This window comes from Sorex fumeus, unplaced genomic scaffold (genome assembly GCF_029834395.1).
Source record: "Sorex fumeus unplaced genomic scaffold, SorFum_2.1 ptg000047l, whole genome shotgun sequence".
NCBI classification, from domain to species: domain Eukaryota; kingdom Metazoa; phylum Chordata; class Mammalia; order Eulipotyphla; family Soricidae; genus Sorex; species Sorex fumeus.
In genome coordinates, this window is record NW_026606104.1 from 14,567,652 (window position 1) to 14,586,273 (window position 18,622).

General features: G+C 37.6%; 1 protein-coding gene across 2 annotated transcripts in view; it reads right to left on the reverse strand.

Annotated features, from left to right (window-relative positions):
- The window catches only part of HS2ST1 (heparan sulfate 2-O-sulfotransferase 1), a 145,608-nt gene that overhangs the window by 75,795 nt on the left and 51,191 nt on the right, over positions 1 to 18,622 (reverse strand). The gene's annotated exons all lie outside the window — the stretch shown is intronic.

Below are 18,622 nucleotides of genomic sequence, written 5' to 3' on the forward strand. Positions count from 1 at the left end.
CTACCCGCTTCTTTCTGATCTGGTGCCAGCAAGTTCTTAATTAGGTAAACTCAAAGGAATGAATCTCAAGAAGCCCATCTACAAATGAAAGACAATCATGTAGTACTGTAGCACTGTCCTCCTGTTTGTTGATCAATTGGCTCTAACAGACACCAGTAATGTCTCCATTGTGAGACTTATTGTTACCATTCTGGGCATATCAAATATGCCATGGGGCAATTATAATGGCCCCAAAATTCCTAAACAGTCCAAAAATAAAACAGAACTTTATTTTAAAACATATAATATCACTAATACAATCTTCTATTGCAGCATTTATGTTGTATCTATGTTTTCACAAGATTTTTGTTTCTGGACAACATTTGGTGGTGGTTCAGGGAATTTTCCCAGCTCAGTGCTTCTGGTGGTGCTTTATGTAGTGCCGAGGCTCGAACCCAGAACTCCCACATGCGTTCAGTCGATTACATGGGTTTTTTTTTTAAATTTTTATTAGTGAGACATCATGAGGTACAGTTGTAGACTTACACATTTTTGTGCTTGGGTTTCAACTACACAACGATGAAATACCCATCCCTCCACCAGTGCCCATCATTACATGTATTTTTAATCTATCTCTCTTGGAGAATAATCCATGAGCTAGAAAATTACAATCACTCAGTAATCTACTGAATAAAGTAATGGCGTTGCTTTTAAAAGCACTTTAAGGATGATTCTAGTATTTCTTGCAACTGCTATTAGATTGAGTTTATTTTAAAATTAAAAGATTGTGAAAACAAAACAAACCAAAATTTTAAACGTTTTTATCAAAAATAAAATTGAGGTGTTCTGCTATCCAAACCAAAAGCAGAAAACAGTAGAACAAAACTGCAGAAAGCTATTCTGGCATACTAAAAACACAAGTTCACAATTTACAAATGAACTAGGACCAAAAATATACCAAGAAGTACCATAAGGTACGCTTTCAAAAAAAGACAATGGAACTTATAATTAACCATGACAATTTCCAGGGTACAGTGACTGTATTTTAAGCCACTGGCAAAATCTGTGTGGCAGATACATGTTTCTGCTAAAATGACTGACTGTACTGGCCTTTTGAAAATGCTATGAACAACTGCCTGATTACGATTATGTAACTTGAGAGTCTCCTTTACTGATCAGAACTTTACATAAACTATGTCATTAAGATATACCCATGTTATACTGAAGTCAGTTCAAATGCAACAATGACATTTCTACAGTAATTAATAAATAGCAGAACACAGGTTGTCTTGTGGAAATCAATACAACAACCAAAATATCTAACAGGTAAAAAATAAGAATATCTACTGACATGAAAGCTCAGAAGACCAAGGAGTATGGCTTTAGTGGAAGAGTGTCTGCCTTTTGCGTGCATGAGGCAGCAGGTTCAATTCCCAGCTCCGGAGTGTAATCCCAGCAGCACAACAGTATGTGACTCTGGAGAACGCTGCAACTAAAATGTGCAAGCTGTGTTCATTCCAAGCAGAACAAGGGGGAAGAAAGGAAAAAAAAAATCAGTGTCATTTATTTTTGTGCCATATCCAATGTAAGTACACAGGGCTTACTCCTGGCTCTGTGCTCAGGAATCACTCCTGGCAGGTCTCACCTGTGCTGGGGACCAAACCTGGGTTAGACACATACAACACCAAGGCCTCACCCGCTGTACTATCTCTTCAATGCCCCCAAAATTTAAATAAAAGCAGAGAGACCTGTTTTTACATAATTCTATTATATTTTAATAAGTCTACTTTTTAAAGCTCTGATAGTTTAAAATATTTCCAACTTTTTTATATATATATACTTATGAATATAAGGATAGGATCTACAATTTTTGGTAAACTTATGAAAATACCATGAGAAATAAAAATGTGTAACAGTTTCTTGTTATAAATTTCTCTATTGGTTCTAAAGCCTCATTAGAGATATTCTATCAAAAACAAAAGGTGAGAAAAGGGGGATTTTATTCAATGTTACTGCCAAATTTATTCATTAGTAATTCTAAAATGGTCACAAGGATATAACAATATATCTAATTACTGTAAGATTGTAAATAATCTCTCTACATTCACCAGTGTGATTTTACAAATACTTCCAAATTCCTGTTGCATAATACGAAACTTTAAAATTCCTGTTCTATAATATATAATATAAAAATCACATAAAGAGTTTAAAATTATTTCTGTTCTTCTCTACTATAAACAGCATGTTGCAGGGACAGTGACTGGTGAAAATAAGAAAATTCTTAATATTTATGTGATACATTTTATTACAGTCCTAATAAGCTCCTCCCTTACTAAGTCTCTAATTATGAAAGATTCTATTTTCTTTTTTTTTTTAATTTTTTTTATTAGTGAAACACCATGAGGTACAGTTGTAGATTTACAATTCTTTGTGCTTGGGTTTGATTATACAATGATCAGATACCCATCCCTCCACCAGTGCCCATTTTCCACCACCATGGATAATATCCCCCCCACCCCCATCCCCCCCTGCCTCTGTGGCAGGGCAATCCCCTGTGTTCTCTCTCTCCTTTTGGGTGTTGTGGTCTGCAAAAGAGGCATTGAGTGGCAAACATGTTCAGTCCATAGTCCACTTTCTGCTTCTATTTAATTAGGTCCATTAATATGTGAAAAGCTATCATACAAATTCTATGATTCTTTTGCTCTTCTTTTGCAGTCTAGGTCTTGAAATGAAAAAGCCCAAGACAGATCCGCACAGTACATACAATATGAAAACAACGAAGTCAATGAGCTTTTTAGAATTGTTTGCTAATCACAGGTTACAACAGCTATGCCATACAAGCTACACCCTATCAGTGGCAAGTGAGAGAAGTACCTGAGATCCTAAGTACAGAAATTCAAGAGTCAACTGATACATAACTGCAGCTGCTGTTCACTCTAATGCCCACTTCTCTGCGCCTGGCTGAGTGTTAGGGGTTCCCTCCATCAAGTCGTGTACTCTCATTTTCTTGGATGACCCTCTGATTCCTGACTTTTGAGTCTGCCTGCTTTTATTTCTACTACTTCCCAAAGACGATAGAAAATCAATGATCGTATTTTATTATAAACAGAGCAAGACAATGGAGAAAGGTAAACATGTTCATAGTGTACACAACAGTAATGGAGCAGCCAGCTGCTTATTAACAAAATGGGACACAGTAATTTTCTAATCTCATACTCATGAATTTTTCATTGGAGTAACTAGAGAATTACCATCTAGAGATTTTAATATCAGTTATAAGGGATTTTTAATATAATGGGGATTGACTAATCTTATTGGGACAAAGCCACGTGGGTTCCGGGGCCGAGATCTCCAAGCCTACTCGGATTGGAGTCGAGCATCCTCCACCCAGATCCTCCAAATTCCAGTAGGTGGGGGTCACACCCACCAACTGGCCCCCTGGCGCCGTGTAATCCCATCAGCGGCCAAGACTCAGAGACTATAAAAACCAGCTCGCAGAGGGAGAACAGTGCAGTCTCCTGCCCCCGCGCCTGGCTATTCCTCGCCGGGGCCCCTTGGAGGGGAGCAGGTTGAGCTTTCCTCCCCGCCCTGACCAGGGCCCCGGCAGCCGAAGATCTCCAGGACCAGCCACTACCATGCTGGGACCAGTCTCCACACACCTGAAGGTACCGGCAGAGGGACAAAGCCACGTGGGTTCCGCGGCCGCGCAACATCTTATTATGACATCTCATTCCTACTTTGACAATCTGGCAGGCTACCGAATGTAGCCTGCCCCCACGGCAGAGTCTGGCAAACTCCCCGTGGCGTACCCAATATGCCAAATAGCAGTAACAATGATGGGTCTCATTCTCCTAAAGAGCCTTGAATATCATCTCAGGCTAGGATGAAGGAGACGTTACTGGGGCCTGCTCGAGGCAATTGACGAATAACAGGATGATCTGTGATGTGACTAATCTTATACATCAACCAAATATAGGGGCCAGAGAAACAATACAGCAGAGAAGGTGCTTGCCTTGCATGTGGTCAACCCAGGATCCCTCCCTGGCACCCCTTATGCTACCCAAGCCTGTCAGGAATAATTTCTGAGCATCTGGTTCAAACTCCGGACACCAATTTTTTTTAAATGTGATTGCCATTTCAAGCCCTGAGCACCACCAGGTGTGGCCCCAAAACAAACAAAACTTACAACTAACATGATTATGCTTATGTATCTTATCAAATATTTGAAGACTCATTTCAGGTTAAACACAATGTTAATTTTGGAAATTTTGGAAATAAATCATTCAAATGTAGAATACTCATAATGTGACTTTGTTTTGTTTGGGCTATGCTCAGGGCTTATTCCTGGCTCGGTGCTCACGTATCACTCCTACAGGGCTCAGGGAACTATATGTGGTATGGGGATTGAACCTAGGTCAGCCTGTTAAAAGCAATCACCCTACCCACTGTACTATCTCTCCAACCCCATCATAGCACTTATGTTGCAATTTGAAGCTTTAGTAATTTCAAATAGAAATTACTTGAAATTCAGTACAATAAAACCATTTAGTCTATTTCAGAATTCTCATCTGACCATTCTAACTCACGAAAATCTATAGCATTCAACATTAATCACTGATGCATAGAATTACTAAAATTTTGCCTTTAATAAATACAATCTTATGGTACAAGTCCTCATCAATCAGTAGACAGGCATTTCCTATACATGCAAAGCAGCCCTGTTGACTATTAAGTGCCCTGTGTGCATTAGTTATTTGGATGTTCTTTATTTAAGGTTGTCTTCTACCATGGGTAGTTGTACAATAGTGAAGTAACTCAGCAACCTCTACGGCTTATCCCATTACTAAGTATCTTTTCCTTAATATTTTGGCAATGAATAACCCGAGAAGTGGGTTATATCAATGTTATAATCTCTCATTAATTCACTCCTGTCCCTAGGTATTAGTGGTGCACTTTAAGGTCATGAAAAATATTACAAGGAAAACAGTAAGGCTTTCCCCAAATCTCAGTAGTTCACTAAAGAGGCTATTATAAAATTTGCCAGCATGTTTCAAGAAATTCATACAAAAATATTTATCTAATGTTTTGTTTTCTTAATAGATTAGGCAAGAATTTCTTGTGTTATACCTAATATTACAAAAACGCTATTATGATAGACGAATTACATAGTCCTGAAATGCCCTTTTTTTAGGGGGGTGGGGTTGTTTGTGCCACACCTGACAGTGCTCAGGAGCTATGCAAGAGCCCAGGTGGTGGAGGAGACTGAACTTGGGTCAGCTGCATACAAAGCAAGTATTTTAATGCCTCTTCTCTACAGCCCCACAAAATATCTTTTTACTTTTAGCATTTTTCAATTAAAAAACTTAAAAGGTTGTTCTCTCTTCATGGAAGAAGTGGAGATAATGTTAATATAATCTTCTATTGCTCACAAAATGCTAATAGAACCCACTCTTTTCTATAATTATAATCATTCTAAAAAACCGTAACAAGGAGTTATTTTGCTAGAGAAGAATTCTCCAAATACAGCAAATTTTCATAATATGATTAGACAAAAAAGAAAATTAGTATGTGATAGCTTTCACTAATTATATTTAGGACTACCTTGCTCTTCTAGTCAAAGAAAATCTCTTAAATATCCCACAAAAGGACTCTAAATACTCTTACATAAGAGTAGTAAATATTATTTATATGTTATATAAGTGGAGCATTAAAAAATACTCAACTCACTCCTATGTGCTGTTCTGCTTACGACTGATTGGCTGATGAAACACAAGAGGCAGAATGCAGGGAAAAGCTTAGGTTTCACCTGAGCTTTAGTATATAGCTAAATAGTATTTAACATATTCTATGTTAAAAGGTATATGACATTTATATATAGTATACATGCGAAGCATATATACTATAGACTCAAGACACTGAGTTTGATCTCTAGTCCCATCAGTAGAGGTATTCAGCATGGCTGAGTCCAAGCAGCATGTATTCTTGGATCTTGACATTCATTAAACTGTCATCCCAAGCCCACTGAAAAACTCAAACTGATTGAGTTCTGCCAGGAATGGCCCCAAAGCATTACTTGGCAGACCCTACCTTCACATAAAAAGCAGAGGGATATATGGAGAACTGTTGGGAGTACAAGGAGCTTAGGTTTATCAGGTTGCACCCATCACAGTGCTCCCGAGTCACTCCCATTACTTTGTCAGTAACTACTTCTTTGTGCTCTTTTCCCCAACCAATTTGTAAGGTCTCATCCTTCTTAGACACTGAAGCTGTACTGTAAGTTAATATTGCCTTTCTCCTCTCCTTATATCTTTTGAGCAGTTTACTTTAATGCAGGGCTGGAGCGATAGCATAGTGGTAGGGCATTTGCCTTGCACGCAGCCAACATGGCCAACCCGAGTTCGATTCCTCCGCCCCTCTCGGAGAGCCCGGCAAGCTACCGAGAGTATCTCGCCTGCACGGCAGAGCCTGGCAAGCTCCCCGTGACGTATTCGATATGCCAAACACAGTAACAACAAAGTCTCCAATGGAGACGTTACTGGGCCCGCTCAAGCAAATTGATGATCAACGGGAGGGCCTTTACCTTTACCTTTTACCTTACTTTAATGCAATGTCCTTTTGTATAGATACAGGAAGACAATTAATTAATATGCTTTGTAATTTAGGAATTGATTGGCTTTGGATATTATTCACTCCCGGGCATCTGCTTTCTCAACTTAAGCCTCAGTTGCCCTCATTTGCTAGCACCCCAAAGGCAGGGTCCCGACGTGGGACTGGATGGAACCAGGGCAAGCTGGTAAGTTATGTGCTACCCTGGCATCGCGATGGGCCAGGCCAAGGTGCCACGATTCTTAACTATAGGTTAAGAGTTTGATCATAGGCAAATGTTGTCATGATCCAAAAGTAACGACGAGACTAGGACCCTGCTGCTAGGAATAGGAAAGATATCTGGCCTGAGCACTGCAGTCTGAGATCAAGATGGCCCTGGGAGAGCAATTCTATAAACTCAAGGTATTTCTTACTGTGTCCATACAAAATGATTAATATTATGTATGCTTATGTTGGTTGGACAAGGAGAGGAGAAACACGTCCTAGAAGCAGTTTTCCTGTGTGTCCTGACTAGCTTGGATGAGACTGAACTTTCTCCCCTTCAAACTGCCTTCAGTAAATGATTTCAGTATATTGAGGCAGTTTCCCTTATCTCACAGGAACCTAGCTGGCCTTAGGTATGCAGATCCCAGGTGCTAAACCAGGCCTGATCTTTGGGATGTAGATGCCTGGCTCCAGGAGATGTAGATTCCAAGCTCTAGCAGACTGGTCTTTGTTGTGCTAATCCAAGTGCTTCTAGCTTGTAAAAGGTGAGGCCAGGATTACTGGCCTGTGGATGTAAAGAAACAAAGTATGTTTTGCCTCAATGTTCTTTCTGTAACACCTTTTGATGACATCACTGTATTGCGACCTTTAGAAGTACTATGATCTATATAAAGGAGATTTCAGCGCTCTCTGGGGGGACACGTGCATCAGAGAACCTGGGAAGATGGGGCTGAGGACAGAAGCTGAGAGAACAAAGGTGCTAGTGCTTGAGGATTCCTGAGGCCTCCATGACATACATCTCTTCCATGTAATAAACTGCTGCTAAGACCAACCAGCTTGGCCTCATTTCCTTCCTTTGCCTGACCATCGCTATCGACCTCCCTGGAGTGGGGAAACGGCCTGACCGCCGGCCTTATTATTTTTTGTGTGTTTACACAGAGAACTATATCCTTTGTCATTACTGCCCCTGTTCAATTAATTTTGTTACTACATTTTTCTTAAGATTCTTTTCGTTGAGGCCTGGGAGAAAGCTCAAGGAGGTCTAGAATACATGCCAACTTCCATGGGGCCCTGAGGCCGATCTTTGGTTCTGCCAAGAACTGCAGGACACAGTACTGGTGATTCTCAAGCACCTGGTGGTCCCCAATCTTGAAGAGACGAAACACGCATTATTGTCTAACCCACAGAGTCAGGCTGAGTGTTGTTAAGAGTGGCCCTTAAATTCCCTGAGCACTGCTTGGGACCCACCTCTCAGAAAAGTTCTCTTTATAGTGAATCTCTATCAGTCTAGAATCTTCTGCATGCCTGAGTTTAGTCCATTAATAAAAATTCAGAAAAATACACTCTTCCAACCACTGTTTGGTCAGAAGTCCGTCCCAAGCAGTGGTCAGAAATCCCAGGGCCCCGGCAACAAGGCCAGTTGCTCAAATGAAAGTCCAAGGGGTCAGACAATTACCTGGGCCACACTGGTGATGGGCCTCCTGGGCTGCACCAGGAGATGCTGGGGTGGGGACATGCCACTCAATGGATCTAACTGGGGTTGACTAAAGGCAAGGCAAGTACCTTAATTCTTGAACTTTCTATCTTCTAATATTCAATTATTAAATCCAGAAATGCTCTAAAGAACTTATGTATACAGTGTGTTTTTGCCAACTGTGCAAGCAACTGTCATGTATTAAAACTCAGAGCTTGTAATATTCAATTTAGGTGATAACCTTAATATTCACTAAATCATAAAATAAAATTCTTGAAACAATTTTTAAATGCATGAAAATAGATAAAATTATTTTTTCTGTCTCTAAAGTTGTGACAACTGGGTTATTTGAACATTTAAAAAAAATTAGTTTCATGTTAATCCAAAATAGTTCTAGTACATAAAACATTAAAGGCATAATACATGAAAAACTTTTTAAAGGCATAAAACATAAAAAACTCGAGAAAAATGACAAAGCCAACAACATATGGAGAAGAGGATTCTACCTCTAAATGGGCTAAAAGGAATTAGAACATGGAAATAAACATTCAAAGTTCAAGTTTTATAACAAAAGATATATGGTAGGGAGAAAAAAATTATACATTTGTATTGCTGGATAGCAATCTTTAAACAAGTCAACCGCTATCATGTGTAGGGTCAGATCAGATGAGGATTAAATTTTTAACTCAGTCAAAACTGAAACCACACTGGCCAGAGTACATGAGGTTAGGTACTTGCATTGCAGCCCACCCTGGTTAGAATCCCCTATACCCAAATGGCTGCCTGAGCACCACCGGGCGTCAACACAGAGCACAGACTCAGATTCAGAAAATAGCTCCTCTGCATGGCCGGGTTTGACCACAAAATGCAAACAAAATAAAGCTGAAACCAGAGAAAGAAAATATGAAGTGGAAATAATATAAATTTCTGAGTGACTGGTATCTAAACTATTGGGTGGTGGGAAGAGGCAAAGCCAGCAGTGCTCAGAGGCTATTCCCAGTCCAATGCTTGGGGGACCTTGTGCTGATGGGGAATAGACCTGGGCCTCCCGCTTCACATTCAACCAGCCTATTCAGTTCTCTCTCCAATCTCTTAAATATCTTTTAAAGTTAATAGCAGGAGTATCTGGTTATTCTTCAGTAAAAACTGAGGGCAAAAATGTTCATATCATGGCCCAAAAATCGAATCTCCCCAAAATAATTTGTTTCAGTAAATAGCATAGCCTAGAAAACAGCATTTTTCCCAAGTGCAAAATTGAGTATGTTCCCACTCAGCTATATAGCTGAAGAATATAAAAGCTATAAACGGTAAAATGCCTGCATGCCTTATAAAGAAAATGTGACGAAAATGCAGAGTAAAATTTGGCAGAATCATATAAGCTTTTATACACACAATTCTAGATGTCCCCAACAAGCCATTAACAGCAAACTACCAAGTACACTCTATTCTTTGGATCATTATTTTTAGAAAACGAAGTCTTCTATGTTGAAACTACTTATATTCTCAGTCTAATGCCAAATGTTGTCATTTATTTCAAGAGCAAAATTTTTATTACAAATTGGAAGTGACCATAATTTGGAAAGTTTACATCTTCAAGTTCCTGGACATCAGACTAACAATCAAAAACTGAAATGTGTTCAGCACACTACTTGACATAAGACAGAAACAAACAAGTATTTCATTGTTTTGTCAGTTTTATTTACTATAAAATATGGAAATTATGGCCTTTGATGTTCTTAGATTCTAAACTAGTATGAGCTCTCCAGCCCACAGAGCCAGAATGAGTATTGCTAGGAGAGGCCCCCTAGATTCCCTGAGTACTGCTTGGGGCCTACCTCTCAAAAAATTCTTTTTATAGCAATTCTCCATCAGCCTAGAATTTTCTGCATGCCTAAATTTACTCAAGGAAAAATAAGAAAAAGACACAATACATCTCCTCTTCTATCCACTATTTAGTCAGAAGTATTTCCAAAGTAGTCAAAAGAAAAGGATATTACACATGACATGAAAAAACTGTGAAGAACAAAATTAATGTTCTCTAAAAAAGAGAGTCAGGAGTTAGATAAGTGATGGAGCACTTGCCTTCTAAGTGCTGGGTTTGGCCCTGAGTTTCATCCCCAGCACTACCAAAATCAAACTTTTTAATTGAAAAAAGAATTGACTATATCCATTTCTGAGCTATATTAGGAAGCACTATCTCAAAAGAGCCAGCTGTACCAAATAACCTCTTACTTGAGTGTCTCAGAACACAGCATGAGCATATTCTGATGTTCGACCCCGAATTTACAATTGCCCACCAAAACCTGCCCAGGAAGGCATCAGCAGGGACTCAAACAAAGAGAAAGAATCCCACAGCAAGGTCCCACAAGTCTCCCAGAAACTCCTGTGGCCAAACTCCATCTTGACCGAGGGATGCACAGTACCAGGAAGAGATCAAGTATGGACCGGATGAAGCAGATGGACTCTGCCAAGCAGGAAAGTTGATTTCCCCCGAGAAGTCTCAATGTGCAAACCAAGAGGAAGAGTCATCTCCTACTTACACCCCCCTGCCCTAATGCTCTCCTCCTGAGTACCCTATTTCCAGTAAAGCCTTGTGCTTTTCCAGCACATGAATTTCCACAGGTAAATTGCCTACTGAAGTGTTAGACAAGAGTCTATCTAGGGAGGACACCCCCTGTAACGATATTCCTTAAGAGGATTTTAAAACTACTGTAATCACTGTGCTTTGCACATATTTTGCTAATAGCATCTAGGGATCTTTCTTTCAATACATTCTCTTTCCAATTTAGTCCTTAAAAACAAGATAAGTGTACCTACAGGAACATACTCTGATATATATTAAATAATATATATCATATATATTAAATAATATATATTGTATATATTAAATAATATACATCATAAATAGCTTATGCATGCCATTTATTTTGGAAGAACTTGAACTTAAATCTAGATCCTTGTAGCTTGCTGATATTTCGCTCAACTCCAATTATGCAGTCAATGTGGTCTGACAGATTCCAAAGTCTCAAGCTGGATCTGATATTTATTAAAACTACCATGCTTATAAGCACATATTAATTGCAGACTATCCAGTTCTCTACATTCTCTTGCCTCTAGAACTTGGCTTCAGTCTCCAACCTCTTTCAACTTCTCAGGCCAGCGTAACTGCGTCTTTCTACTTGAACCCTATCAGACTCTATTGGAAAATTCCTTCAAGGAATAAAAAAAAAGAAAACAGAGAAAGTATGATGACCAGGTCATCAGTTTTCCTTTTCTCAAGAAACATAACTGCTCAAATCCAGCTTAACTTGGTTGCTATCTATGGTCCTCAACTTGCTGTTTTCTGTACAAGGCCAAACTTTTATACTTTGTTTCAGTAAGAAGATTCATAGGTTGTGATTGAATTAGGACAGTCTAAACCAAAAAGAAAACGGATTTTGTTATTTTTTTAACTTCTAAAAATTGTGTCTGGTTCCTTTCCACATGCCGCTTTTAATACTTTCCTTAGATATTTCATGTCATAATTTTCGACATTCACATTCTTAAAACCTATGTCTAATACTCTTAAAATCTGTAGCCTCTGAAGTTCTGATTCTGCCATTTATTCTTGGTTGTTCTTGTTCAATTTTAGCTCTTCATGTACCTTATTATCTTTGATGATATGCTTGAAATGCACTTATAGTAGTAGCTTACATCCTTATAAAAGCTTATATTTCCTTTGTAGGACAGTACTAGATAAGACTAATTTCCAATCACCTTAAACAACATGTATGTACCCTAACTTGGTTACAGCTCTAGAAAAAAAAAATCTCCTTTATTTCCTTATCCTGCTCAATACTTAGACAGTTCAGTCCCTATGCTTTTACAGGCTTTCTTACAAAAAGGTGCTATCTTTTCAGAGCTTAAGTGCTTTGAAAGTATTTGAAAGTACATTTACACAGTATGCTTTTCTAGTTTCAGTTAAGAGTTGATATGAATCATTTAACTTACTATTTCAAGAGACCAGACATCTTAAGTTTCCCTCCCATTATTTTAATTATCAGCTTCTCAGAGACAGCTTCTTTTAAGCATGAAGGAAAGAGCTCTTCCAATCACTATTACTCAACCCTACTGTTTCATTCAGAGCACTTAACTATAAAATGATCTTATTTACTTATTTTTCCTATTTCCAACTAAATATAAACTGCAGTAAGTAATGCATCCCTAGAATTTATCTCCTAGCTACTGACATATAGTTATTCCAAAGACACTGAAGGAATATTAAATCCATAAGCTAAATTACAGACTGAAATTTCCAAATAAACTAGGAAGACCTTCCCCATTAACTTTCATTTTATTTCCTCTTTAAATCTCTAATTTCTAACAGTACAATCAAAACTAACCAAATCTGATTCCCTCTTACACTCTTCATGCCATCATTATGTTGTCAAAGAACTGCCAAATAGAGAGAAATAAAACATAATGCTCATGTTTTGAATATTTCAACTATCAGACTATGAAAGTCTGATGGATATAATATGATATATATCATGGAAATATTACGATAATACTTACAAAATTATTATTATGATTATTACTTATGAAAATTCTTAAACATGAAGATAATCAAACATGTGATAAATATGTTTATGTTTACCATGTGATTAAAGCAGCGATTTTTTACAGAGAAATGTTAATGCCTAGGAAAAATTGTTTTTGCTATATTTAAATTTGTACAGTTATATACACACTTGAAAATAGCTCAATGATTTTTTTTGCTTTAATCTCTCCATTAAAAAAATAAGAAATCCAACAATTAAATAACGAGACTGATTCGCTTTCATCTGAAAAAACAGTAACTCAAATTTGGCTGCGCTACTTTATCAGGCAATAACTTATTATTTTCAAAAATAGAGGACCGCTGTTAAATTTAAGCAAGCCATAAATGTATTCTGAAGTAGTAAGATTTTGTCATTAAAAAAAATATTTAAGGGCCAGAGAGTGGATAGGGCACTTGCCTTGCATGTGGTTAACCCAGGATTGATCCCCTAGCCCAGGACTACATGTGGTCCCCTAAGCACTTCCAGGAATGATCCCTAAGCACAGAGCAAGGCGTAAGCCCTGCTCATAGTCTGGTGTGGCCCCAAGACCAAAATAAATAAATAAATAAATAAATAAATAAAACTTGAAGTAATAACATTCCTATCCTAAGAAACCTTATTCAGGTTTCAGAATAGTAGTATATCACTGATCCCTGAATACAGTTTTGGACTGTAAATGTATTTTCCTCTTGTATTTTTTTAGTAACATTTTCTTTTCCCTAAATCTACTATAAGACTATAGTCTATAATTAATAAAACATACAAAAATGTGTTACTTGAATTGAATTTTTATTATTGAAAAGGTTTCTAGTCAACAACAGTCTAAGTTTGGAGAAGACAAAAGTGACAGAGACATTTGAAATTGGTGGCAAGGGGGATACGGCAGAACAGTAGGGAATAAGTGGGGTTGGAATCCCATATCCCTATACTGTTCATAGATCAAATATACTTAGTTATTCGCAATATAGCAACAAAATATTGCAAATAAAATGTCAATCAGCAAGTAAGCACCTTAATTTTATTCTTAAAATATAGCTTCTATTTTGTGTAAAAAAAAAAAACCCTGAAACATTAGTTTCATACAGCCCCACACTGTTTAATCCTGCGCCCAACTACAGTCTCAAAGATTAAATTAGGCTTTCACACTTTCCTTTTCAAACCAGCACTATTACCAAGTACTTTCAAAGAAACTAAATCCTCCCCCAAGAGGGAAAAACATCTTTGTATTGAAAATCTGAATTTTACATTAGGTCTCTAATCATAACTATTATAGAATTCCTCAAATGTCAATTTGTAGCTGGTTTTGCTAAAAGAGCTAGTAAGCTGAGGCAGAGTAAAGAAATTTTGCTAACTATAATGAAGTTAAGAGAAACCATGTACACCATCTTATTTTACTAATATCACAAGAAGGCACCCACTGAAAAGCTTAAGGTATAAAACTGCATTCTTAGTGGGACATTACCGCGTATCTAATACAAAAACCAGTTTCCTAAATTGCAAGGAGGAAATGCAATCATACTGAATAGATTACATGATTATAAAATTATATTTAGGATTTCTCTGTTTAATTTGGTGAATATAAATTGATATAAAGCTACAATGATATTTCATAGATGATGAAGCAATGTCCTCAAAATAGCAACAGGGTACATTCTTAGAACACAAATATAAACTTTGTCAATATACTTGTCTTTGTATGATTTAAATATTGTTAGGACAAATGTTTATAGAACCTAGATGTGTAAAACAGAAACATATAAATCTGCATTTAAAAGTATCTAAGAAGAGAGTAGGTAACCAATGTTTAAATTATTCAGAAATAAAAGACAACAAAACATTAAAATTCCATGTCTGGGGCTGGAGAGATAGCACAGCGGGTAGGGTGTTTGCCTTGCACGCGGCCGACCCGGGTTCGATTCCCAGCATCCCATATGGTCCCCTGAGTATCGCCAGGAGTAACTCCTGAGTGCAGAGCCAGGAGTAACCTCTGTGCATCGCCGGGTGTGACCAAAAAAGCAAAATAAATAAATAAATAAATAAATAAAATAAAATTCCATGTCCAAGCATTCAGGAAAACAACAGGGGGAAAAATACCACTGCTGTATTTTTACAAAAGAAAAACAATTTTGACCTAAGCATTAGATATGCATGTATTTTACATATAAGTAATATATATACGCACATATATAAACATATATATACGCACATATATAAACACACACACACACACACACACACACATATATATATATATATATATATATATATATAGCAACTCTTGCCATCCTTCAAATCCTCTTGGGTTTTTAAATTTCAAACTACTGTTGCATAAATGACCAATAGAACCTTTAACTACGAGGGTTTAAAAAGCTGTTGAAAAGTATGAAAGTTTTTCAGAACTTCATCCTTCTGATTTACCCCAAGATTTAGGACTCTGAAATTAGGAAAAGCTGAAATAGGCCAGATCTGAGGGTTATAGTTTGGAGGGTGTGACAGACATCTTTTAAACCTTTCTTAGAAAGATTTAATCTTTCTGAGAAAAGATGCCTGCTTCAGTCTAATAGCCCAGACTGGGCCCAAGCAGAATTTTAAGAACACTTCTGCACTGATAAGGACTTGGGCCCCTGGTACCAACAAGCAGAGTATACACAGGAGAATTCTTTTTGACCTTGAGCCTCCTTGCTCTTGGTTTCCACACCAAAAGGTCCGTCCCATGACATTTTTCTGCCATTTTCTACGCATGCCACATAGGTTCACTGTATGTTCCTCAACTGCACATTCGTGATGGTCTCCCTCATGAATAAGTATGAGTTTCCTTAAAAACTACTAGAATATTTATGCACTCTTAAGGTCTCTATCTCCACTGGGCATGAAACCAGACCCCCTACTCTCTTTCTTTGAAGCTGTTCTCCAGCCTGTGCTGCTGGACATCCTTTCCAATTTGTTTTTATTGCTAATAAAAACCCTCTTTTCTATTCAGTTGTTCCTGTGGTTTTCTAAGACAAAAACAAGGCAGTATATATAAAGGGGGGAAAAAAATAAATCAAAGTATCATAAAAACGTCAAGTAACTTTCAGTGTATGCACTGACACAAATAGGAAAGCTTCCCAGAGTTGAAAGCTCTTTGAAATTCAAAGTATATTTAATAACTTTGGCTACTTACTAAAATGCGTTTTCTTTTTAGACATATATTGTCTTTTCTTGATACTGAAAAGTAGCAAAATATACCACCCAAAATAACTGAGTTCAGTACATGGTACCCCAAAATATAAAGCTTTGGTTATTATTTTGAGCTAAAGACACTTTAAAAATCAGCAAATACAGGGAGAGACTTTCCTGGGTATTTCCTTATCGGTCTGAAGTAACATCATCCAGAGTTTAAAGGCCATTAATCTACCCAGAAGGACCTGACTCTTAGCACAGGAAAAGAGACTAAAAGTCAACACCATGTGAACACAAACTTTGCTGCAAACCCTCGTATCTCCCAATCAGAGAAAAGCTGTCAGAAGTGAGTTATTTTCAAATAGGACCAGGGGACAGGGAGATAGTTCAAAGGGCTGGAGTTCATGCTTTGCATGCCAGAGCTCTGGGTTCCATCGACGGCACTACCAGGAACAACCCCTGAGCACCAAACCAAGAGTGGCCCAAAATACAAAACTCAAAATATTAAGTGAATTGGGGTTGGGCAACTATAGCAGATAGCCACTTGGTTATACTGAGTCAAGACCTTTGGAGTCTGCTAATCAGCAACTGAGTTAGAATAGCTATTTGGAAACAAAAAGAGAACAGAATCTTGCTTGAATGGCCTGATGAAAGGAAGCTTTTACTTCCATTAGCTTTTTGTCTTCACCTTATCACCACACCTCATCCTTCTCTATTAACCCACCTCTGGCTTTTGTTTCTCATAGGGACATGGTTCAAGTTTCTATTCAAACTTGTGCTTCCTAAATTGCAATTCTTTGATCTCAAATAAGTACACATTATCGTTTAATTGCCTCCTCCTTTTAAGGTTAATGTACCTATTCTTCTAAGGGCATATTTATCTTTTCTAAAACCCATTTTTCCCTGGGTCTCAACCACGTATATACACAAGAAATACATCTTAATCTGTCATTTATTATTTATTACAGCTAAGCACTCTGAGGGTAAAGAAGAAATTATTTTGCTTCCCTTATAATACACTAGTATGAGGATCAAAGTGTCAAACTATGTTAGGTATTTTTATACGTTATCATTTAATCCATACAACAATTCTATGAGGCAAGTCTTATCTCAGTTTTACAGAAAAACCGAGTCCTGTAAAGGTCATTTAGTCTTTGCCAAAGGAAGTGGCACACTGAGATTGAAATTTAGCATAAATATACGCATTTTAAAGTAAGATGTTCACTCAGAAAAGAAAACATTATCAAGTGTGTTTTTTAACTGACATATTCATACACAGAGCTTCAACAGTAAAGGTAGGCCTCACTATATGCTGGGTCAAAATTTTGAAATACAACACAGAAGCATAAATTGCACTCTAATGCTGCCTTTTATTTTTTAGGGAAGATGAAAAGTAAAATACAACTGTGATACAAATTAAACTTTCAGGTCTCTTTAAAATTACAAACCCCATTTCTGAATTCCCCACTCCAAGAGAACTGGGACAATCAATATAATTATTAACTAGATTAAAGAACAGAATAAAAGAGTATAATTCATACCCAGAAAGATTCTGATAAAAAAAAAAAGGAAGACAAATATAGAAGATGAAAGAAAAGAGATAAATAAAAAAAATCAAAGGAATAATCAAATTAATTACTTTTTTAAAAAGATTTTGAATCTCAAATGAAAGACAAAAGAAGCATCTTACATAAGGAAATAAAACCTCAGGGGTTATGGGAAGAAAAAAAAAAACCTAGAGAAGAAATACAATAAAATGAAAGCAGGCGAAACACTCAGAGATGTTTCACTGGTACTCCATAGTGGCCTTCTGAGATGCTGCTTTGTAGTTAAAGTTGGGCATGAAAACATCCTGAACAATAGCCACTGTGAAGTCTTCTACCAACTCTGTCACCATCCTCAGCAACTAAGATGTCCTTATCTTATCAATGTAACCTTAAAAGGAAAGCCTTGGATCCTCACCCAGTTCTTTGCACCCTCACCTGCCCCAGCAAATGAAGCTGGGGTAAGAAACAAGCAAACTTTATTTGGATCAGTATGGAAGTGAATTTCTCATCCTGGAAATGTGAATTGTAAAGGGGCTAGGGTGCAGCAATGGGTAGTTGCTCAGAGTTGAAAGGGTGGAGGGAATTCAATGGACTGTAGGTGAGGATGTGGGTGACACAGGCTTATAACATTAGACCCCCAAAACATACAGACATTTACAGGGATGACAAGGGAACTCCAAAGAACTCCAAAACAGGGGAAAAGAAATGAAGAGAAACTCTCAAAGAAATTCGAATGGCCAAAGAGCACATGAAAAAATGCGCTTCATCACTAATTATCAGGGAGATTCAAACCAAAACAAGAATGAGATATCATCTCATACCACAGAGACTGGCATACATCCAAAAGGACAAGAACAATAGTGCTGGCATGGATTTGGGGAGAATGGGACTCTCATGCATTGCTGATGGGAATGCCAACTGGTCAAGTGTTTTTGGAAAACAAAAATGGCATTCCTCAAAAAACTAAAAATTTCATTTAATGCCACTTCTGGGAATATCGCTGGAGCGATAGCACAGCGGTAGGGCGTTTGCCTTACAAGCGGCCAACATGGCCGACCCGAGTTCGATTC